Source organism: Meriones unguiculatus, chromosome 1 (assembly GCF_030254825.1).
Source record: "Meriones unguiculatus strain TT.TT164.6M chromosome 1, Bangor_MerUng_6.1, whole genome shotgun sequence".
NCBI classification, from domain to species: domain Eukaryota; kingdom Metazoa; phylum Chordata; class Mammalia; order Rodentia; family Muridae; genus Meriones; species Meriones unguiculatus.
In genome coordinates, this window is record NC_083349.1 from 178,434,950 (window position 1) to 178,459,109 (window position 24,160).

At 45.1% G+C, this 24,160-nt stretch overlaps 1 protein-coding gene and 1 pseudogene across 4 annotated transcripts in view; one reads left to right on the plus strand and one right to left on the minus strand.

Annotated features, from left to right (window-relative positions):
• The window catches only part of Grik4 (glutamate ionotropic receptor kainate type subunit 4), a 426,381-nt gene that overhangs the window by 177,386 nt on the left and 224,835 nt on the right, over positions 1–24,160 (minus strand). The gene's annotated exons all lie outside the window — the stretch shown is intronic.
• On the plus strand, positions 22,916–23,635 carry LOC110548545 (casein kinase II subunit beta-like; annotated as a pseudogene).

Below are 24,160 nucleotides of genomic sequence, written 5' to 3' on the forward strand. Positions count from 1 at the left end.
GCCTGAGCAATTTACTAAGACCCAGTCTCAAAATAAAGATGACAACAAAAATAAAAATAGGCTTGGGATGTACCTTAGAGAAAGAGAGAATGAGAAGCATACATGTAAATACACACGCACACACACACACACACACACACACACACACACACAAACATGAACATACAAACACACTTGCCTGCATTCCTTTGGTGCGCCACCTCCTCTGCTTTCTCATCTTTACTTGCTGGTCCTGTTCACTCATGATAACATTCCTCCTCCTTGCCCTGAATATAGTGGCTAACAAGCACCACAGCCATGTATTTCCCAAGAAACCCATGCCCTTGTAGTGCATTTCAACAAGGCTTTGGTCCATAACCATCACTCATCAGTTCCTTCTAACCTGGTACTGGGTACCCCATCTGGAAAGGGTATACCCTTTATAAATATTTGAGCCAAATTAACATTGACTCGAGGGAGATTCTAAGCCAGCTTTGATTAAGATCATCACTCTGCTCCATACATCTGTGAAAGAAAATGTTTTTGACAACAGCACATTGAAAAACAGTACCACACTGTGTTGAGTCAAAAACAACCGGATCCTCACACACTAAAGGGTGACAGGAACTTCAAACTGTCGTGTGCAGTTATGTCAACATTAACACAAAATGGGCTGTAGACATAAAGGTAAACACCAAGACTGTGAAACGTCTATGAAAATCTGCACGACCCCAAGTTAGAAAAAGACTTAGGCACAGCCCAGGAAGTGCAAACTCAGTAAGTTAGATTTCATCAAAGCTGCACTTGTCTGTTCTTCCAAAGACATCATGAGCAGAATGATGAGACAAACCACAATGTGTGAGAAAATGTGTGCAGAGCCTATCCCAGACAGAGAACTTGCATCTAGAAAATAAGAAGGCTTTTAAGACTCAGTAATAAGAAAATTATGCAAATTTTAAATCAAACAAAATCTGAACAGATAGACAAGTGATACAGGTAGGTAAAAACACAAGTGACAGCATGTGCTGGAGAGGATGTGGGGAAAAGAGAATACTCCTCCACTGTTGATGGGAATGCAAACTTTTGTAACCACTCTGGAAATCAATCTGGTGCTATCTCATAAAACTGGGGCTAGCTCTACCTCAGTACCCAGCTATACCACTCCTGGGTATATATCCAAAAGATGTTCTACCATACAACAAGGACACTTGTTCAACTATGTTCATAGCAGCTTTATTTGGAATAGCCAGAATCAGAAAACAACCTAGAACCCCCCCTCCCAACTGAAGAATGGATAAAGAAATTATGGCACATTTACACAATGGAATATTACTCAGCTAATAAAAATAAGAAAATCATAAAATTTGCAGGCAAATGGATGGAACTATAAAAGATCTTCCTGAGTGAGGTAACTCAGAAGCAGAAAGACACACATGGTATGTACTCACTTATAAGCAGATTTTAGCCATATAGTACAGGATAATCATACAACTCACAGACCGAAAGAAGATCAGTCACAAGGAGGACCCAAGGTAGGATGCTTAAATCCCACTCAGAAGTAGAAATAGAATAGAAAGCAGAAGTGGTTGAAGAGAAGGGATAGGATAAGAGGAAGCACAGAGAGAAATGAGGGTCAGACCTGGGGAGAGGAGACAGAGGGTTTGCAGAGAGAAGAGAAACGTTGGGTAAGGACTTCTCTGCAACAAGCTGGAGACCTACAGCAGGGTAGGCTTCTGGGAGGATAAGAGGGTGAACTCTAGCTGAGGCTCTTATTAACAGGAGTCATGGAGTCTGAAGAGGCTGCCCTCTAGCTAGACATGACTCCTAGTGGAGGGAGGGGAACACTAACCCACTCACAAAAACTTCAACCCAAAATTTACCCTGCCTAGAATATGTGCAGGGACAAAAATAAAGCAGAGATTGAGGGAATGTCCAACCAATGACTGATCCATCCTGAGACTCACCCCATGGGAGACAGACATTCCCTGACACGATTAATGATTCTCTGCTATGCTTGTAGTCAGGAGCCTAGCATAGCTGTCCTCTGAGTGGCTCCCCCCATTACCTGATGGAAACAGGTGCAGAGACTCACAACCAAACACCCAAACACTGGGAGAGCACAGCGAGCTTGTGGAAGAGTTGGGGGTGGGGAGAGGATAGAAGAACCCAGAGGAGACAGGAGTTCCACAAGAAGACCAACAGAGCCAACTAACCAGGACCCAGGTGGGGGCCTGTGGAGACTGAAGCACCAACCAAGGACCATGCATGGACAGGACCTAGGCCTCCTACACAGATGTAGCTGATGAGAGTAGCTTGGTCTTCATATGAGTTCCCTAGTAAGGGGAACAGGGGCTGACTCTGACATCGACTCTGTTGCTTGCATTTCAATCACTTTCTTCTGGCAGGGCTACCTTACCAGACCACAGGGGGAAAGGATGCGTTTAGCCCTGATGCAATTTGATACGCTGGGTAGGTGTGTGTGGGGGCTTCCCTTCTCTGAGGAGTAGGGGAGGTGGGATAGGGGAAACAGGGAGGGAGGGTGAAACCAGGAGGAGAGGAAGGAGGGGGCTACAACTGGGATGTAAAATGATTAAATAAAAATTAAAACAAAAACCATAACTTACTAGACTGGGGAGGCAGCTCAGTTGGGAACATGCTTGCCTTACAAGTCAAGGGTCTGAGTTAGATTCCCCAGAACTCATGTGAAGAAGCAGGACATGGTGGTCCATGCTTATTATTCCAGTGACAGGAAGACAGGCAGATCCCTCAGGCTTCCCACTCAGCTAGGGCACCTTATTTGGTAAATTCCAGGCCACTGAGAGACTCTGTCTCAAAAATAAGATGGAGGTGGCCCAAGGAACAGCACCCAAAGCTGTTGTCTGTTATCTACAGGCACCCATGCCCATGCAGACACCTGAGCATACACAAGCCTGTAAGCATACAGAGTGAAATAACATTAATTCTCATATCAGTTCTCAACTACCAGCCTCTGGATGGTTATGTATGGACTCCAGTTTCAACCACACATTAGGCTCCTGTTTGGGCTGCTACAGGGACATACTCCTTTAGAACTTATTGCAAATTCTGTGTCACAAATGGCACCCGTTACCTTTTCATACAATTGGGGGCTCGTTCCTGCTTCTCAGACTCAATTAATAGCACAGCTGCTCGCACATATAGTTCTGGCAGAGCTGGCTTGCACTTTCCCCCACCCTTTGGCCACTCCAGCTGCTCAATCACTGAGGTCCTCCAAAAGACCTGCTTCCCAGTGCTCTCTGTTCCTGCTGTCACCCGTTCTGTTCTCCCAAATTCTCCCTGGCTTACCTCGGTCTCCCTCACACCAGTGCAGATCCCTTAGCCTTAAGACCCCCTTGTAATCTGGTTCTAATATGCCTTTCCAGGATCATGTTCTACTAAACTCTATGGTTCCTCAGCCATTTCTAGATAATCCTTACTGAACACGGAACAGGTCATATGATTTTGCCTTGTGGTTTTGGTTTTGGTGTTTTGATGATGTTTTCTTTTGTTTGTTCAGGCAGTTACATACCTTTGGAAAGCTCCTGGCTTTTCTGTGACCACATCCACATCTTAACTGAAGTATACCTTATCTCCACTTCCCACCTTAACCTTTAGTGAACCAGCTCAAAGAATTCTCTACTTTTCAGATCCTCCAAAACACCTGTGATCTGCAGTCTTCATTCAGCACATCACCGTGAACTTTCTAACTGATACAGGAAATTAGTGTATTCATTCCATCCTTCCTATATTTACTTGTTCACCAAAAAATTATTAACCAACTCTCTTAATCGTGTATATATAGAGAATGAGATGTTTCTGATTCCTAAGTGTCCAGAGGAAGACAAAGCTATATAAGTAAATGGCCACAAGCCAGCAAGGCAAGTGAAAAGGTAAAATCAAATTATGCTGCAATTATGAAAGCAGGTATTCATGTACCAGAAAATCACAAGCCAGAGAGAATGGGTCTTTGGTTCTCAAAGGGATCTTGGGGGCTGGAGAGAAAGCAAGACCTTTACTGTAAAGGGAAGTAAAGTATTCTTAGACAGATAAAGGGAAAGCAAATTCTCAGATGGGGAAACTCCACAGAAAGACCCCTACATTTATCTAATACATACATACATGTTAAATGGCTATGGCTACCTAAGTGACTACTGACTACAAGGCTTCACAGAGCACATAGCTGTGAAAGAAGTTAGTGAGTTTTTCAGAGAAGCCTCCCCTCACCAAGCCTTAAGAAAGCCTGGGGTGCCTGGTTAGAAAGACCTAAAATAAGGGCACATGAAGAATGTCACAGCATGAAGGACCTTATAAAGACTCATTTGGATGCTGGAATGGTGCCCTAAGATCAGCCCAAGGACTTTAAACAGGTCATGGCATGGCAAGGTTTGTATTTCAGGGTGATTGCTCTTGTAGGTAGGTGTACTGGAGAGAGAGAGAGTAGAAATTTGATCTGAAAAGATCAATCTGGGTGCTATTTTAAAAATCTAGCAGAGTGAAACGAGGTCAGTAGCAAGGGTCAGGGCAAGGAGAGTCAAAACATGTGTTCGCCTCCCCTGAGTTCAGGAGAGTAAGGGCTGACTTTGGGATTGCCAAGGCGGGCCCGATTCAAGTGACACTGATGAGGTGAAATCAGTAAGAGTCTATGGAGGGGTGGCAAGAAACCAAGCAGGTTCTAGGCTTCTCTTATGTTTAGGTGATGGCATCCCCAGGAAACAGAGTTATAATGACCATTTCAGTTCAATATTGGATGGAGGCTGAGGGGAGGGGAACAAGACTTGAGCTTGGGGAGAATTTGGAGAATGGCTGAAAAATAATGTTCTGACCCAAGGACCTACAGGAGCTAGAGGTGAGATGGACCAAGGATTTCCCATGAGGTTTGGCTTTTAGGAGGTCTCTGGGGCCTTTAGTGGAGAGACAAGGGCAATGTTTATATGGCATCAGGGGTCATGGGACAATTGGGAGCTGGCACATCACACTTTACAAGGACTCAGGGAGCGGAATTAGGTGGGAGAAAAGCTGACCACAGCAGGAAAAGGGAGCCTTTTCTGCACAAGCCCTGTGAAAAGGCAGGCAGACAGAACCTGGAGAGAGGTAAAGATGCACCTGGCATGACAGAAGGGACAGTCCCCCTCCAAATGGCAGTCCGTGGTGCAACTAGGGATCTTTGTCTACTTCCTCTTGGTAGCCCATCACCCTATCTTAACTGGATGCATGGCTATCCAGCCCAGATGATATTTGACAGCCTCTCCTGAACTCAAAAAGACCTGAGCTTACTTTGAGATTACAGAGGTGGGTGAAGGTGACCACGGCATACAGACCTTCCCTTTGCTCCCCTCCCTTTCTCTCTTCTCTTTTCTCCTGGAAGGATACAGCAACAGAGGGACATACACAACCCACATGTTTGATAATGGCAAGATTGCTCATCACCACCATCCTTAAACTACCACATAGACCTAGGTTCATGCATGCAAGAAATACACATCTACATTTGAGTGACTGCATCTTCAGGTCTCTGTCCTATGCTCAGTGCTCCCCAAGAGGGAAAAAATGTGAAGTCTCTTTAATGTTCTAGTGGGCACTTTGTAAAAGGTCAAAAGAAATGTATGAGATTACGAAATTAAATCACAAGTACTATAATGCCAACATCCAATCAATACAAAAATCATTGAGATGTTTTATATTCTTGTTTTCATATCTAGTGTGTGTGTGTTACACATCTCCAATCAGGCCAGCTCAATTTCAAGTGCTGAAACAGATAGCTCAGTTCTATGACTAATAAACACTGCAGCACCTTAAGTATTTGCTGGGAGGGGAAGCTGAGAGGACAGAGTAGGTAATTTGGAGGAGAAGCAACATCTTCATCTCCTGTAAGCCAGAGTGACAACGACAGGGTAGATGGCTACAGGTGAGAGCTGAGAACAGCTGCTCTGTTATGTCAATGCTTTTCTGAGTCTACTTGAAATGAAGAGATGCTGGTGTGGCTCAGGGCACAGAGCAAGGCAGGTGGATGTCAGAAGAACTGTACATTGTTAGGGGAGATGATGTGCTTATGGCAACAGAGAGAAGTGGTGGGTTGGGGTCATTCCATTGGATAGGTAAAGGAGTATATTTAAAATGTGTGTGTGTGTGTGTGTGTATACACACATACATATGTGTAAATGGTTAGACCAGCCTGATATGAGAATGGGGAATATGCTGCACGTGTAATGGATACTGGAGCATGTTGAGAATCAGGCATCGTGTGAGCAAGGTGCCAGAAGGAGATGGACAAGGATGCTGTTTTTAGAGAAAGAATCTAGAGGTGTGGCTTAGGCATGCACAAAGTCCCCTAGTGCCTTTCAAGAAAACCAGAGGGTTTCGATCTGTCATGACCCCAAGTGAAGCAATGAATAGTGACGTGGAAAGAATGGGAAAGAAGTCAGGGGAAAGGAGAAATACACTGATCTCCACAGCCATGGCACCAGAGGGCTGGGTACACAGGCACTAAAGATGATCAGCATGGAGCAAGGTAGGTGAGGGCAGAGCTCAGAGTTCCACCCCTCCATGACAAGACAGGCACGAGTGGAGTGGGGACTTGCATCAGAAAAAACAACGGGGGACTGTGAGTGCGTTACACCAGGGATGTTGGACAATACAGCTGCCACTCTTGAATAAGCAGTTGCCCCTGGAGATGTGATAGCTCATGCAGGGAGTGTGTGTGATGGATGGGACAACTCTGTAAAATGGGTTGCTCTGTATGCCTGCTGCCAGGGGTGGAGACCAATTCGGGGAGGGCTATGAACTTCTTCAGCCAGAACACAGTCCAGAAAAGAAGTGCTGATGAGTGTACAGGTGAGGAACACTTAGGGAACCAGCTTCTGTGTGTGTGGACTGCTCTCTAAACAGGGAACAATGAGTGTGGAAAGCCCAGCACCGCCCCTTGTCTCTGGCCCCAGCACAATTCAGCACCGAGCTGGACACAGGTTAGGCATGGATGCCCTTCAGATTTGTCTGACGAAAGTGCATGGCTGAACTTCACAGCATGGTTCACTTTAATCTTTCACACACCCATAGCTAAATAAAAGACATGACCCCTGGCAAAGTTTACAAATGGATTCTCTGACACGGCCAAGAGTTCTGTCTGCATTTAGTGCTTTATTAATACGGCCACTTTGCAGAATCTACGTATACATCTGATCAATATTCCTAGTTAACCTTCTTAAGCTGGTCTCTTCTTTCTCTCCTACTTCTTGACACAGCTCTGCTACTTTCCTTCTAAGGAAGATCAACCCCATGTGCTCTTCTTAGCCATGATCACAGGGTGGGGAGGGGGAGCCCCCAACCCACCCTATCTGGGCAACTTCATGAGCAGCTATGGCTGACCCCAATGCAGGCTGTGGCAGCACAGTGCTTGGAGGGGCCACGCTCTTGGCTCATGCACACAGAGCCAGGATGGGGAGGAATAGTGAGCTAGAGCTGCCCATTTATACTGTTTAATGGCTGCTGGTGACAGCCTTCTGGCCAAGTTGCAGGACAGAATGGGAAGAAAGGCAGAAGGAATGTGGAACGAGGAAGGCCGCTGGGAACCTTGATGAGTTTGAGTGTACAGGATGCCAACTGTTGTGTTGGTATTATGTAGAAGGTAATAGAGCCCTTAGAAGTGAAGCTGGAGGTAGTGGGGCACTCAAGAGTAGGCCTGGGAGTTTTATAGTCTGGCTTCACTTCTGTTCAGTCTCTATGTTTCTTGATGCCAATGCAGCCTGTGAACAGCTACCTTCTTGTTCCTGCCACCACACCTTTCCCACAATGATGGACTGTATCCCCTGTAAGCCAAAATAAACCTCCCCCACCCCCACTTAACTTGCTGTCAGATATTTTTTCAGAGCAGTGAGATCAGCAACCAGTGAAGTCTCATCAGGTTCTATCCCCTCTGTATCACATCCGTCAGGCAGAGAGACACTAAGTCACACATTTACTCCATGCTTTGAACAAATGCAGGTCAGGTCTACTAGATTTGACAACACAGAACCCTGTCACCTCTGATCAGAAAGGAAAACTGGGTTATTGATGCCTTGGGTTGATGTTCCTCTCCCTTCCATCTTAGGTATGAGTGTAAACAAGAGAAATAGGATTGGGACTGCCTTGAGTTCTTTGCAGAATATTGGGGGAGGGGAGTCTGAAGAGCCATTCCTTTGATTGTTTCTACCATAGCATTATCTGTCTCTTTTTCCCAGGAGATCAAAGCATGAGTAATGAACTATTATTATTATAATTCACTGTCATCATTCCCCAAGGAAAGAGCCAGAAGCTAGAACATGGCAAGGGATATTTATCCAGCAGGACAGTGGTGTTTAGAGTCTAAGCTAGGTATCCCAGTGGGACAAGAATAGAATATTCATGTGTTCATTCATTCAAAAATATTGAGATAATCTGTCATTCTTTCTCTCTTGCCCTTTTCCTAAGGTGGGAGAGGAGAGATTCCTATCAACAGAATGTGTCAGCCTCGTGGCTCACACTGTGGTTATGATTTCTGGTTGGAGTGATAGTTCTGTTCCATGTACCCAGGAGACAGGCAGAATTGTCTTGGAGGCCACATGTAGCATGCAAGTTGTCTCTTCCTTCCCAGCCACCGTAAAAATGAGACTTCAATATCACAATGCCCTCCTAAGGGACTACAGACATTCAAACATCCTTGTGGCAGTTCATCTCCAGATCCCTCAGTTATTCATGCCACTTTCCCTTGAAACTGAATCTCTGGTTAATCTGCTATCCATTCATACATTCAGGCTAGGTTAGGAACCATTTCTGTGAAGTAAGAGACCAACTCCAAGAGCAATGGCTTCCCCTTTTCTTGCTAGATGAGAAAGGGTGGGCTCAGGGCAGGGAGGGTACAGGTCACAGCTGTGTTCTAGATTTCAACAGCACAGACTTGATCTTCCTCTCGGCATGACCTCTGCCTGGCCTGACCAAGTTTCCACAGGAACTGTGGCTGAAAGAGATGCTCATTCAACTGTTGTCAGAATGTTCAAAATGCACAGACCGAATGAAAGAAAGATCAACAACTGCAGGGGATAAAGACAGCTCCATTCGACGCCATATGCCACAGAAGTAAAAAGCTAGTCAATCTAATTTAGTGTAGACCATGCAATTACGCACTTTAAAAATTAAGGACCGAGACTATAAACCCACTAAACTTCAAATGCTCAATAATGGGCAGTTAAATGGGAGACAGAGAAAAAGTACAGGGAAGAGGGGAGAGGGAAAGAAAACGAGGAAAGGAGAGAAGGAAAGAGGAGAAAAAAGGTGATGGGGAGACAACAAAATCCAGGGTCAGAAAGAGACTGAGACGGGTGGGAGACAAGTGGAGAAGACACTGGGAGGAAGACGGAAACAGAGGAACTACCCACTAAGGGTTCTTGGATTCTGCTTCCAATATGACTTAACATGACCTCTGCAGGCACTGACTGAGGCATAGGCTTTCCCAACGACTAGGAGACATTCAGTCCGTTCATTTCTTTCCTCCAACCACCACTCTGGTTTACAGCCAGCTTTATTAACCTCAGCACCACTGATATCTGGGGGCTGTTCTGAGAATCCTCGAAGGGCTTTTGTTTTGTTCTGTGTTGTTGTTGTTTGTTTGTTTGTTTGGCTGGTTTTTGAGACAGGGTTTTCCTGTGTAGCCTTGGCTGCTTAGACTCAATTGTAGACCAGGCCAGCCTCGAACTCACAGAGATCCTTCTGCCTCTGCCTCCCTGAGTACTGGGATTACAGGCCTGTGCTACCGCATCCTGCTATTCTTGAAGGTTTAACAGCACCACTGGCCCCTATCCACTAGATGCCCTGGGACTCTCCTTTGCTATGACAACTAAAATTTCCCCCAGTGTTTCTCAATGTTCCCCTGGGTTGCCTAAGAGACAGGCATGTCCCCCAGCTGAGAAGCAATAGTTTGGGCCATTATCATTTTACAACTTAGCTCTTGCCTTCAGCAGTTGTCTCTGCTCAAACCCATAGGAGGACTCTCCCCACAAGGCTTAACTTTGATAGTGTCACTTCACTAGTCAGAACTGCTTCAAAGCATCCCTGTGTCCAGAGAATGAAAAATAATAATCCCAGTTACCCGCTGTGCTCCAGGCTTTGTTCTGACCATTGGAAAGAGAGCTAGGAATGGGACAGAGACCCAGATACAAGAAGAGGTGGACAAGAAAGGTGCAAAGAAAAGACACAGGCTGGTTTCAGATGCAGCATCAAGACCTAGAAAAGGAAAGAAATGGGGATTGTAGAGAGGATAGGGGGTCAGCATCTGGGGTATGTGACCAAGCAGTCAATGGTAGAATGAACAGTGGGCCACAGTCACCGTATGGTTTTATGGCTTAAGTTTTCCTGGTTGTGCTGGCCAGCCACTGGAGTGTGTCTTCTTTTCGTTTGGATGGTTTAGAGTTTTTATTTTTATTTTTGTTTCTTTGAGACAGAATCTCTCTAAATATCCCTGCATGTCCTGTAACACACTGTTTAGACCCAGGCCAGTTAAATCTGTCTGAGATTTTTGGAGTGTGAGAGGTGTGGTCTATAGGAACTTGCGTTTCCCTTTGCCCTACCTCCTGACTCTTGAGGCCTATGTACCACCAGCTTGTCCCGCTTTATTTTGTCTCTGTGTTTACATCTCCATAGTCTTACAAGTCAGGGAAGAACTCTTTCAGGGCATTACTCCTTTCTCAAGGCCCTTCCCTTCCTTCATCAAAGAATTTGCAATTGACAGCATGGTGTTTGCCTTCCACCAATCCAGCACTCACCATTCCCTGGCCTGACCCATGAGTAGTAAAAGGTGAGCCACATGGAGTCCAGGGCAGGCCCCTCCACAGGGATGACTGTACGGGTCTCCAGGGCACCTTGAGGAAGAAGGCACTGGAGATGTAGTACATTCCAGAGTCTATAAGGACCTTCATGACCATTTGGACTCACACAGTATCTTACATCACTGCTTCTGAATCAGCGTTTTCCTCATCCCTGCATCCTTACAGTCTGGTGCCCGGGGCTGCCTCAGCCAACAAAGGCATCTGCAGTCTTGCCTGCTTTAAGAATGTATAGAGAGCTGAGGTCCCACTGATTTAAAGCAGAAGCTCATTGACCCCCTGTGTAATGAACTTAGCTGCAAATGTGACTGCAGCCCCTGATTCTCCATCAAAATCCATCACTGAGGGGATGTCATTTCTGAGCCTCCAGAACTGGTTAAGTCTACCCAATGTTAACCCCCTCCATGAATCTGACAGTAATGAGGTCAACATTCTCTTTATTTATCATTAAAGCTGGCAGACCCAAAAGGTAATTTAGTATTCAGAAAGGCCGATGTTAAAACTTTATGTCAGGGTATGCATTGCCAAATGCAGCCTAATAACGGCATCATTAAATACAGACTAAAGTCTTTATTTAAATTCACTTTTATCTTATCCCTGTCTATAAAATGTAGGGGATATATACAGAGTAGGTCTTTAATCCTCAAAAAAAATTTCTCTGCTCTTATTTCTTTCCCCCTTAGTTGTCTCAGGGCCTCTGGAAGTTCACTGGGTGTCCTATCCTGCCTGGCTCAGACATATCTCAACCGCGGAACATCAAAAGAACACTCACCCTCCACGGCCGCGTGCCAAAGCTAAGGAGCAGGATGGAGAACACGCAAAATCGATGTCTTCATGGTTCCTGCCCCCAGGGGGCTGCCAGATTTGTATGAAAATGAAAGTGATTTTTGGTGATGCACCATATAGGACGCTCAAGTCCACAAGGGACAACCGTAAAAGGGAGGTGTACGAGATTATAAAAACAGAGAAAATTTCCCATTGCCGGTAACATCATTACCCTCATAACATCATGCCATGCCACATTAGTCCCGTGAGTGTGGCGACGCTGGTGCCAGCAAACCTAGTGTCCTGCCAGAGATATGAAAGTAGAGCATATACAAGGATATAACGTGCATAACAGGATGTGCTAATGAATGGCTGTGTTGCTAGCTTATTTAATTACTGCACTGTACTTTGTATAATTATTCTACTGGGCTTGCATCTACTCATACTGGAGAAAATGTTTACTGTAAAAGCAGAGTGCCAAGTGTCATTGGAAGCAACCCCATACATTTGGTGTTTGCCGTGTCTCCTGACTATAGTATTCTCTTTTGTGGTTGACTTAATCATATGTTGTTTTGTTCATGGTGGCCCAGGAGCAACAGACTACATTAGTAATATACACACACCATATGGCCTACAAATGTATATGTATGTATGTACGTATGTATGTATGTATGCATGCATGTACTTAAATAACCTAAATGGCATAAGTTGTATGTGGTGATATACACCAGTAAGATCAGTACTGGAGAGGTTATGTCAGGAAGGTTGCAAGTTCAAGACCTGCCTGAGTAACATAAGATCCTGTCTCAGATTTAAACAAAATGGTAACTGTAACAAATAAAAAGGTGGCAGCAAAAGTGTATAGCTAAACTGAAGAGCAACCTAAAACTGCCTAGGGCCCTAGGCTTGATCCCTGGCGATGCAAAACTAAGTAAATAGTGCAGATGGCGTGTGTGTGTGTGTGTGTGTGTGTGTGTGTGTGTGTGTGTGTGCTCTATGATGTTAGCAAAGATCACCCAGCAATGCATGTCCCCAAATGCAACTCCATCACAGAGTGACACGTGACTGTAACTACACCATGCTGGGCTCAAAACATTCTCCCCAGCTCCAAGCTCAACACCTTGCCGTGGTCTCTGCTCCATGCCATCTAGGATCCAATTTTCCCCAAGTCTAGTACACGAAGGGCCTTCCGTCTGCCAGGACACTCCTTATCCTGCCTCTCTTCAACCTGCATGAAGCTGCAGATCCCATCAGCGGCCACGCACCCCACTTTTCTGGTTTGTCTTTCTGTCCATCTACACTGACATTTTGTCCACTTCTGTCCCTGCAGCCCGGCACAGAGCATGGAACCCAGGACACCCTCAAGAATCCTCCCTGAGTCAGGGAGTGAAATGGTGCTGTTGAGAGAGGTACAGGGCTCTGGGGTGCCAAGAGAGACTCACAAAGGAGATTGCTAAACTGGGTTGTGACATAGAAACCTACTGGCTGGAGACAGAAAACAGTAGGTGTAAGGCACAAAGGAATCAAACAAACAGTCCATGGAGCTGGAATTTGAGGCAACTGCAGAAAATGGCAAAAAAAATGAGGCTGCAGGTATTTAAGGAAACTTGAGCTCTGTGTCAGGGGTGCTGCTTGGGAAATTTGCTTCAGTATTGCTGGGACTGAAGAGAGGGCCTCCAAGGGAACCTTCCAGATCCTACACAGCTCCACCAATACAGGATCTCGGCAGATCTGTACACTGAAGAGTCCCCAAGATGGTCCCACTGCCTACCGCCTCTTCTATCGCACATCCTTCTTGCCTTTGCTCCTACCTGGGAGGGCAGCCCTGACCAGGGCCATGTCATGGAAATGTGGATTCTGAAGCTCCTGCTTCCATCTTAAGGTTTCCTGCACCCCACACTGGGGAAAGCAAGATCACCCAGGAGCGCCCTGAAGAAAGACCCACACAAACTGGCACTGAGGCCTTCAGCCCACAGCCAATGAGACACTGAGGCCTGCAGAAAGTCACCAGGTGAGAGCCCCAGTTTGCCCTGTATTGTTTCCAGCTTCACCCCACCTTTGACTCTAGCTTATAATCCAGCCTGAGCCAGAAGCAGCCCGAGAAACAACTCTGCATTCTGCCTGTCAGAAAACAAAGGAGACGGATACACAGTTGTCGCTTGAAGCTGCTAAATCTGAGAGAGATGTATTACAAAGCAAGAGATCACTAAGCCAGCCTGCTTCCTCTCCAGGAAAATGTAGTGACTTCTGCCTGGGTGGCAGAGATTGGAGGAGAGATGAGGACCACTGCTTCCACAGAGGCTATTCTTCAGAGGAACCTAGTGAGGCTTGGCGAAGAAAAAGATGGGGCCTCCAACTCTTTACTTCAAAGGAAGATCTGGAGTACAGCTTCTGCCTGAGAGAGAGTGACACAGTTCTCTGTCCCTCCAGCTCGGCCCACACACCTGCTGCGTGCCCCAGTCCCAGAGGTACAGTAGAGATGAAGGCCTGTCCTGTTTTACTGCCTCCTGTCCTTTGAACTCACAGGCTATCAGGCGCTGCTGAGTCTGCCCAACAGTAATAGAGAGCAGATGTTCTGTGGAAGGTTTATCTCTTGTTGGCACAATACTCAGAGGCTGACCTTTCTCTGTCACGTTTAGTAAATGTTATTAACACCCTTAAGAGGGCCTTGGGTTCTCAGTCAAAATGAGAGAGGCCTTCATCGGAATGTCTCCTGAACATGCCACTGTAGCCTGCCAGGAGAATCTCTAAGGAAAACCAGTGGCAAAGGAGGGCAAAGGCTGAGCCAGGTGATAATAAAAGTACCTCGTAAATACCCTGAGAAGCATCACGATGCATGGGGAGTGGGCAAACAGGCTTAGGACCCAACTATTGCTGAACTCCAGTGTCAGCTTTGTCATTTGGCTTTGCCCCTAGGCAAGTTGCTTCATTTCCCTGAACAAACAGTTCTGGCCAAAGTTGTCATCAGGTGTAAATAAGAGGCCACATGGGCCTGGAATGTGGCAGGTACCCAGTACTGCTAGGATGGTATGTAAGGGGATTAAGCACGCCTACTCAATCAGTACACTTTGAAGTCCTTTTCTCTCTGTTCCATGTTTGTAGAGAGCACTCTGAACAGTACCTGTCATGATAGTAAGCTTTACAGAGTACTTCCAAAGTCACCATGTCATTAGACACAAAGACAACCTTGACAGCAGGCCTCCATTTACCCAAGTCACACAGATGAGAAAGAAGAAGAGTCAGGGCTCAAGCTTGGCTAAGCCTCAGTCCTCATGCTACCCTACCTTAGCTGGGACTCTCAGGTAGGCTATCCCCTTAGCTCCATTACCCTCTCTCCATTTGGAGGGGCCTCTTGAATGGTCTGTGCTGTGATTTTCTAACTGATTGCATGCTGGGAAAGTGGAGCCCAGGAGGGACAGAGGGGATGTTCTGAACTCAAAAGTAAGGCCTGTGTCCCCCACTTCCTCTAGCAGACTTTCCTTTTCTCTCCCACAAAACTAGAGCACTTAGGAGGCAGAGGCAGAGTCAGAAGGATCTGTATGAGTTCAAGGCCAGCCTGGCCTACAGAGCAAGTTTGAAGACAGCCAAGGCTACACAGAAAAACCCTGTCTGGAAAAAAAAAAGAAAGGAAGAAAAGGAAAGAGAGAGAGAGAGAGAGAGAGAGAGAGAGAGAGAGAGAGAGAGAGGAGGGAGGGAGGGAAGGAGGAAGGAAAGAAGAAAGGAAGGAAGGAAGGAAGGCAGGAAGGAAGGAAGGAAGGAAGGAAGGAAGGAAGGAAGGAAGGAAGGAAGGAAGGAAAGAAGAAAGGAAGGAAGGAAGGAAGAAAGGAAGGAAGGAAGGAAGGAAGGAAGGAAGGAAGGAAGGAAGGAAGGAAGGAGGGCATGGGGGAGTCCCAGCTTGTATCTGGTCTCCAAAGGAAGGTACAAAGACTTCCCATGTGCACCTCCCAAAAGAATGACACTAGGCCCACAAAGGGACATCTTACATCCACCCTTCAATAAAACCCTCAACACTCCTTTCTCTTTCAAAACTGGAGAGCTTTAAGAAGGAAGGTCTAAACCATTTCCTCATGGCTGGATATGAGTAAAAAAATTCTCTAAACAGAATGGACCACTGAGCCTACTTTTCCCCTGTCTCCTGTCTCATAGGCAAATCTGTGTGTCTTCTGGGCTTTGCCCTGCTTAGCTTCCAAGCCTGAGGCCTGAGAGCTGCTTGTTCAGGGTAGAATGGGCAGACATGGTGTCGTGATTTTCTCTAAGCTGAGAGACTGTCACAGACCTGGTAACGAAGACTTTGGACAGACTGTAAACTTTTTTTGGCCAGTTACTCTTTCTTAATTGCTTTTGGAAAGCAGAGAGACCGAGGTTAGAACCTGAGGGCCTGGGAACAGCTTCAGGTCCAGGTTCTTCTCCTAACAGCAGGTTCGAGGAATCAAGACCTCTTCACTGCTCAGCACAGAAGTCTCAGGACAAGTGGACTAGTCTGCAATTTCATAACTGTGGCTCCACCACTCTGGGGTCCTGTGGAATGGCCTGCCCCTTGGTTCCTCTGAGCCTTCCTCTGGAGCTTTCTCTGGTGGCCCTGTAGTCTTCAACTTGGACTCTGTTACTCTCCTTGACATCATTTTAAATATAGGTAGAAGAAGCCTCACAAAACACACACATACACTTACTCACTCACACTCAGGCAAACACACATACATGAAGGCACACACATGAACACATACACCCATGTTCACACACATATACACATACTCACATGTACACATAGATACACATTCACACATACACACTCATGCACATTCAAACACACACACACACACACAGGTAAGCTGTGCCCTTAGCACTTGGCTTAGAAATGTCCTCAGCCAAATACCCACTACATAACTCACAAGTCCGAGCTTCCAAATAGCACAAAGAAGCAAGTCCAAAGCGGCAAAGTGCTTTGCCACTGTATAGCAAGAGTGGCCTTTCTTCTGCTGTCAATGCTATCTTCCTTGCTCCTCCTGTGATCGGAAGACAGCCTTATCTATTCCTATCTCTATGAACTTCCCTCAGAACCCCTGAGCTATCTGCTAAGAAGACTGGGCTTTCTCTGTAGTCCTCTGGCTCCCCCACCCCCCCCGCCCAGGATCATCACCGACAGTCTCTGCACAGCAGTTCAAGCTTTTTCAAGCACACACCTCAAAACTCTTCCAGCTTTTCCTCATTATTCACTTCTAAAATGGCTTCCATGCTCAGGGAAGGCAGACTTTGTTACAAAGCAACTCCTCCCCCCATTTTTAACCATGAATTTTCCGGGGATCGATTGGCTCAGAAGCTAAGAGCACTTCTTGCTCCTATAACGGACCCAGATTTGATTCCCAGCACCCATACGGCAGCTCACAGCTACTTGTAACTCCTGTTCCGGGGGATCTAAACCTTTTCTGGCCTCTTCAGGAAAGATACAGAGTACACATATATAGTTATGGTAAACACTCATACATGCAAAGTAAAAATAATCTTTTAAAATGTCAACTTTGGTACAGTATATCCAGGCTTAAAATACTATGTACCAGCTGACTATTGAAGAGCAAATAAGGCTTGGAGGTCCTAGATGAAGACACAGTGTATTTGGAGTTTGGGGAGGCCTTCTGCTTTCAGGTGCCTAAACACATGGTATAAGGGTCAAGGCATTCTCTGGGCCTCTTTAACAAGGTTACTTATGCCATGCGGCAGAGCGCTCATGGGCAGTCACTCCCCAAAGGCCCTGCTTCTTACTACCATCACATTGGTGGTTAGATTCCAACATAAACATTTTGACGAGACCCAGAAGGTAGACCATACACTTCTCTGAGGACAAAACCTTTCAATGTATAACTATGTAAGTAGCCAGAAGGCAGCGGAGCGCACACAGGCTATGAGAAAAACGACAAATGAAATCCATTTAAAGCAAAGAATCCTCTGTCAACCAGTCTCAGCAGCGACCAGCCCTTCTTGTGTATAGGGGAAGGTCAAAGAGGAGACAAGGCCTGACATGATGATACCCCTAAGAAATAGTTTCCTACTAAAAGAGGGACTGTGTCTTCCGAAGGGATAGCTGTAGCCAGAGGCTGAACTTTGGTTGACTTCTCAATTTTGCTGAGGGTCAGCCATCATTACCTTTGACTACGTGGCATAAACAGATGCTGGGAGCTGAGGCCATTTTATCGTGCCACTACCACCCAGGGAAGCTCCTCACTGCAGGATTTGGGAAGATTTGTGGGTGTTTGTTTTTCATGCCATGCCTCCCCTATAAAGGAGGCTCATTCCATTCCTTCTGCTTCCCTATGGCGCCCAGGGGGGCTGCAAACCTAGTCAGTGTTTCAATGACTACTTACTGACTAGCTGACTAATTGCAGGAACTCCTTTGGGTCTAGCAAGAAAAGTGAGAGCTATCTTACAAAGAAGCCCCTGATCAAAGGCATGGGCTTAATGTTAACCTTGGAGAGAAAAAGAAATTCCCCAGCCATTGCTGCCATCTTCAAGGATTCATTCCTTGGATATGTTGGTCAAGTTGGGTAGGAGTCACAGCCTTTCTCAGACAGGAAGAATACTCCTTGTGAATGGTTGGTGGCCTCTGGCCACTATGGAGACTTCACAGATGTTGGCAGTCTCTCTGCAGACCCTCGCAAACATCTGGCTCTCAAAGGAAGATTCTAAGTTGACTTCCCATCTACCCTACCACCCTCCTCAGCATGCAGCAGCAATATGGTATAGGGATGACACCACTGTTCCAGGGTAGAATCCTGATTTGTTTAAGTCAGGGGTCGGCAAACTATGGTCCATGAGCCAAATCAAGCCTCCACTTGTCAGTGGGTGAGGGTGAGCTCGAAGAGTGTGGTGTAGAATGGCTTCTTATAAAATATTCTTTTAAAATATTCATTCTTTTTACTTTTTTATTTAGATTTCGATTTTCTTTATTTATATGTTTATGTTGCAGGCAACTGTACATGTTCATCTGTATCTGCACTTGTGTGTGTGTGTGTGTGTGTGTGTGTGTGTGTGTGTGTGTTTGTGTGCATCTATGTGTAGAAGTCAGAAGTTGCATTGGGTGTTTTCTTTGATTACTCTTCCCACTTAATTTTTGGGATAGGGCATCTCACTGAACCTGGAGTTCATGGCTAGACTGAACCTAGGCTGGCTGATCCACCTTCAAGCACACATGAGCAGTATTCAGCCTGTTTTGTTGTTGTTGTTGTTGTTTTTCATGTGGATCCAAACGCAACTCTCAATGCTTACACAGAAGGAACTTTACCAGGTCCTCACCCTACCCTTATTTTTCCTACATTTCTTAATGGCTGCAAAAAAATCAAAAGAAGATTACTTTACAGCAAAAAATAATCCAATTAAAATATTAATATCTATTTCTAAAAGCTTATTGGAACACAGCCACACTCATTTATTTACGCTTGCACTGTAGCTGCTTTGGTGCCATAGTGGCAGTTAGGAGGTTATAATAGAGGCTGTATTTTAGGCCCTGAAAGCCTAAAATGTTTATGACCTGACCCTTTACTGAAAAAGTTTGCCAAGCCCTGGTCTAATTCAAACACAAATCTCATTTTCCTTAGCAGTAGTTTTAGAGGACTTCTTAAGAACTCAGGCTAAGTCAGTGAGAGCTGGATGTTCCCAGATGGCAATGATTGTTTCATGGTGGTCAATGATCCAAACTTGCCATTGACTTGAGGGAAGAGAAGTCACCTGCTAGGTTTGGAGAAAAATTCTCTGCTAATACCTCATGATTCAAAGGGAGGCCATCTGTAGATGAAGCTGATGTTCTGGGCAACACAGCCAAAGTGGGAGTCTCTGTTTCCAGGGTCACAACAACAAACAATGCCACGACCTACTGCTGGACCTCTGGTTGTGGATCCCAGACCACTTCCTTATTATTCAAGCTGCCTTCACCTGGATGTCTGTCACTTGGAACCTCTTGACTCTGGTCATTTGCATGTACTATCCCTTCTACACAGAAAGCTCCCCACTCCCCATCCCTTGCCAAGCACCATTGAAATGGCAATGTCATAGGAGGCCACATGTGATCTCCTAGACCAGGTTTTATACATCACCTTACCTACAGTTCTCAGGATTTCCTTTTGCCACATCTATCACTAACCTGTTCTACACTTACCATACCTCCCTTGCTAGTGTCCTCATTGTCATCATAGGGAAGTTCATGTTTGGTGTGTTCTGTACTGATTCCCCAGGGCCCAAGAGTAGTGCCCACCCAATAAGTACAATGCTTCTCAAAGAACAGCCAGACTTCCTGGAGGGCTGGTTCCTGTGACATAGGATTAGGTAGGGTATCAAGCTCTCCCTGCTTGCTTAGGCCTATTACACCAATAAAGAAAAGTTGTATGATTTTGGCTCTCACTCCCCTCCATTTCCATACTGTTTCTCTCTAAGACAGATTGTGCATTAGAGACCACCCCCTTCTTACCAAGCACGCCAGGTCAGATTCATGCTATTTTTGAAAAAACAAAGCTAAGCTGCTCTCTCTACTATGGAATTTCTCAGAGACCTTGACACAGCGCTGTGTCTGCAGTGGTGACAGGGGAGATAGGCAGTGCCAGGGCTCTGATTATGAGCTCGTAAGACAAGAGTCATGATATGCAGTGCTTCTCAAACTTATTTGCTGATGGCACCTTTTTCTCTAAGCCAAGTCTCACTAGACTCTAGAGATAAATATTTTTCTGTGAAACTTCCTGGCTTAGGGCCTTTGGGAAAAGGCAAACAGAGACATAATGAATTAAGAGGCCTTCCAAAGTATCCACCAGAAAGCATCCACTTTACTGATGAGCTTTGAAATCATGTGTTAGGTACAGGGCCCCCTGGGACCTCAGGATTGAGAGTCAAGGCAGACAGCCAAAGAGGCGGGCAGATAGGAACCCTGTGGGCTCAGAACCCTGTCTACTGTACCAGCCATGTACCACCCCTGCTCCTGCAGTGAGGGGTATAGAAGGTACAGAGCTGAGAAGTAAAGGATATTCTAAACAATGGGTGACAAAGAGCCACCTAGAGACAAAGGGATCCTCCACTGGCATCAAAGGCCACAGGCCTACTCCTTGGCTGAGGGTTAAGTTTGAATAGTTGTCTATGGAGATGATCCCTTCAGCGAGGTATGTGCCACAGAGGTGCCACTTACACTGCACAGTTCTCCTCTGCTGTCACTGATGTCAAGTCTCCAAGCTATCATTCCATAACATGTAAGGAATTGCCAAATCCTTTAGAGAGACCCTGTCAAGAGCCTCTAGACAAAAGCAGGAGGCTTCCTGTTTGTTTAACAGGTTCTGGGTCTTTGTAGGGTGGGGTGGAGGGACCTGCCTAAGATGTCCAGAGGGAAAGAATCTCATGGAGTCCAGACTCCCCGATTCAGTTTCTCCTCCCCAGCAATGAGCTATGCCAACAGCTCTCCTATCATTTAGAAAAGCTGGTGGCTAAATGCCCAGGAAAGAAACCAGCATTTAAATGTAGCTTTCCTCCTTTGTAGAAAGAGGTTTTATTTTGGAAGGTTTAAAAAAAAAAAGGCAATGTCTAGTGGGTTGAGTTTTCACTGCTTCATATCTGACCCTTAGAATTCATCTCCCATTTATAGTTCTGGGGTGGACAGAGTCTCAAGAAAAAGAAATACTAGCAGTGCTCCAATGTTGCAGGATATTTGATCACACTGTGAACCCTGAGATTGTGTTGTTTACTGGAAAAAACTATTTCTAGTTGTGATGTGGCTCAACCCTAGCACATACCTTTAATCTGAGAGCTTTCTGCTTGAATTAAATAAAATTAACCATAGGTCAAGATGCAGAGCAAGCAACCTGTTGACAGGGAGTGAACACAGGAGGGAAAAAAAAACAGAGAGCAAGAGGAAGTCAGTAAGATGCATAGAGAGATGTACAGGAAGTAGAAGGGAGGAACATTCAGTTTGAGAGTTATTGAGATGTGGAAGGAGCTTTCTTCTTTTGAGGATGCTGGCTGAGGAGTAAGGTCAACTAGGTGCTTTCTCTGCCTTTCTGAAATAGCAGGCTTTCACCCTATCATTTGGCTCCTGAGTCTTTACTGATAAGACTCAGTAAAATGACTGAGATTTTGTTTAAAAACATTTGGAACTCTAATGTGTGGCACTACCACATGAGCAGAGAAATCATGCCAGCCGCAGATAAACTGAGAAGCTATCAGACTTGGTAAGACACCTGGAAAGTCCTCAAGGAGAGAGTTAATATTAAAAGGAAAAATCTTTCCCATGTCAAGGATGGGAAATATCATAATACAGGACCCTGTATATTGCTGTGTAAGATGGCCTGAAAATAGAAGCAGAAAATGAAAAGATAAATTACTTAATTGGGATTGACATAATACTGATTATAATTACTATCAGTTTGGTAATTCATACTTTATCCTTAATAGCCATAGTGGTTTTCTGTGCCAAATATAAAAAGTGGTTTGATAATTGTGCCAAATATGAAAAGTGAATTGATAAGACATCAGCTTTAGAAAGACTTATAAATAAAATTTAAAAAAATACTCAGACACAGGGAGAGAAATTTAGACAAGAACCTATTGCACCACTGAATGATGAAACTGAAGAGAGGCAGCCCAAGGTTGTTAGAAAAGAAACCTTAGTTTATCCAGATACTATACAAGAACTACCAGCAGACAATAGGCAACTCTAAGGTTATGGAAAAGTTAAACGGAATGCTATGAAAATATTAGATTTGAGGAGATTTAAGGAAGCGATTGTTTCCTATGGTGTGCATTCACTCTGTGTGAAGCAAATATTAAGTTCTTGGGAAACTCAGAACAGTATTACCCCTCAAGACTGGAAAGACTTGGCAACAGCAATATTGGAAGCTGGTCCTCAGTTACAATAGCAAACATGGTGGAAAGAAGAAGCTTGGGTGACAGAAAAACAAAATAGGGATAGATATGTTAATAATTCCCAAGATTAGTTGCTAGGTGATGGTCAATATGCTGAGTTACAAAGGCAGCTTATATCTGATGATCACTCCTTGGGCCTTTGTCATTTAGCTTTAAATGCTTGGCACAAGGTTAAAGAATCAGGGAAGGGGTCTGAATAATTTACTAAAATTAATCTTTACTGATTTTTCCAAAGATTGACTTCAGTTATTAATAGAATAGTATCAAGTTCAGAAGTTAGACAAACTATAATAAAATGTTTGGCTTTTGAAAATTCTAATTTAGAATGCAAAAGGATGCTTAGGCCTTTAAAGGCCACTGTGGTGGTCACTGCAGTTCCTCCAAAGCATAACTCCCCTTCCCCGCCACAACCCCAGTCCCATCCAGCCAATGACATAAGGATGCATAGCTCTGAGAAGGTGTCATGGATTTCCTGTTTCTGTGAGCTCTGTAGTAATAAATTCTTCTGTGAGGTGAATGAAGACTACATCCAGGACAAATTTACTCTCACTGGACTCAACAAGCAAGTGCCTCACTACCAACAAGCTCTAGACATGATCTTGGACCTGATAAAAAGCTGGAAGACAACCCCAACCAGAGTGACCTGATTGAATGGGCAGCAGAGATGCTTTATGGCTTGATCCTTGCCCACTACATCCTCACCAGCCAAGGCATCTCCCAAATGTTGGAAAAGTACCATCTCAGGAAGATTTTGGCTACTGTCCCCATGTGTACTGTGAGAATCAGCCAATGCTTCCCATCGGCCTATCAGACATCCCAGGTAAGGCTGTGGTGACGCTCCACTGCCCCAAGTGCACGAACATGGATACACTCAAGTCATCAAGTGTTATGGTGCCTACTTTGGCACTGGTTTCCCTCACATGCTCTTCATGGTGAATCCGGAGTACCAGCCCAAGTGACCTGCCAACAAGTTTGTGCCCAGGCTCGACAGTTTTAAGATCCATCCAGCAGCTTACCAACTGCAGCTCCAAGCCACCAGCAACTTCAAGAGCCCAGTCAAGACGATTTGCTGATTTCCCACCCATCACTCCCTCTGTCTGACACCGCCATTCCTTTGCTGCCACCCTTTTAAGAAGTCTAAGGTTTTCAGTTTAAATTAAAGGAATTGTTATTGTGGTAGGAATATGAAATGAAGTACAATAAAAGGAAAAAAAGAAATATGGCTGATATTGGCTCTCACATTTATGATGCTACTATGATAGGGGAAATAATTTCTAAAAGTTTTTTTTTAATCAAAATGTCAGATGTTTTCATTGTGGTAATCAAGAATTAAGATCATTTGAAAAGGGACTGTAGGCAAGGAGTTCCTAGACACGTGTTTTGTATTTTTTTTTCCTAGAGATAATACAAAAAGAAGACCCTAGCCTTCTAGAGTATGCAGAAAGTATGGCAAAGGCCAACATTGGACTAATGAATGCAGATCAACAAGGAACAGGCAGGGTAACCCTCTTCTGTTGGGAAACACCCTAGGGGGCCTTCCAAAGGCCCCAACATCAAAGATAACAAATTTAATTCTATCATTCCCTGTCAGCATCAGAGAAACACATCCACAGAGCAATGAAAAGATTTAATGCCTGTTGTTAAAAACTGCTCTGGATGTAATCAAGGACAGAACAGCTTCAGAA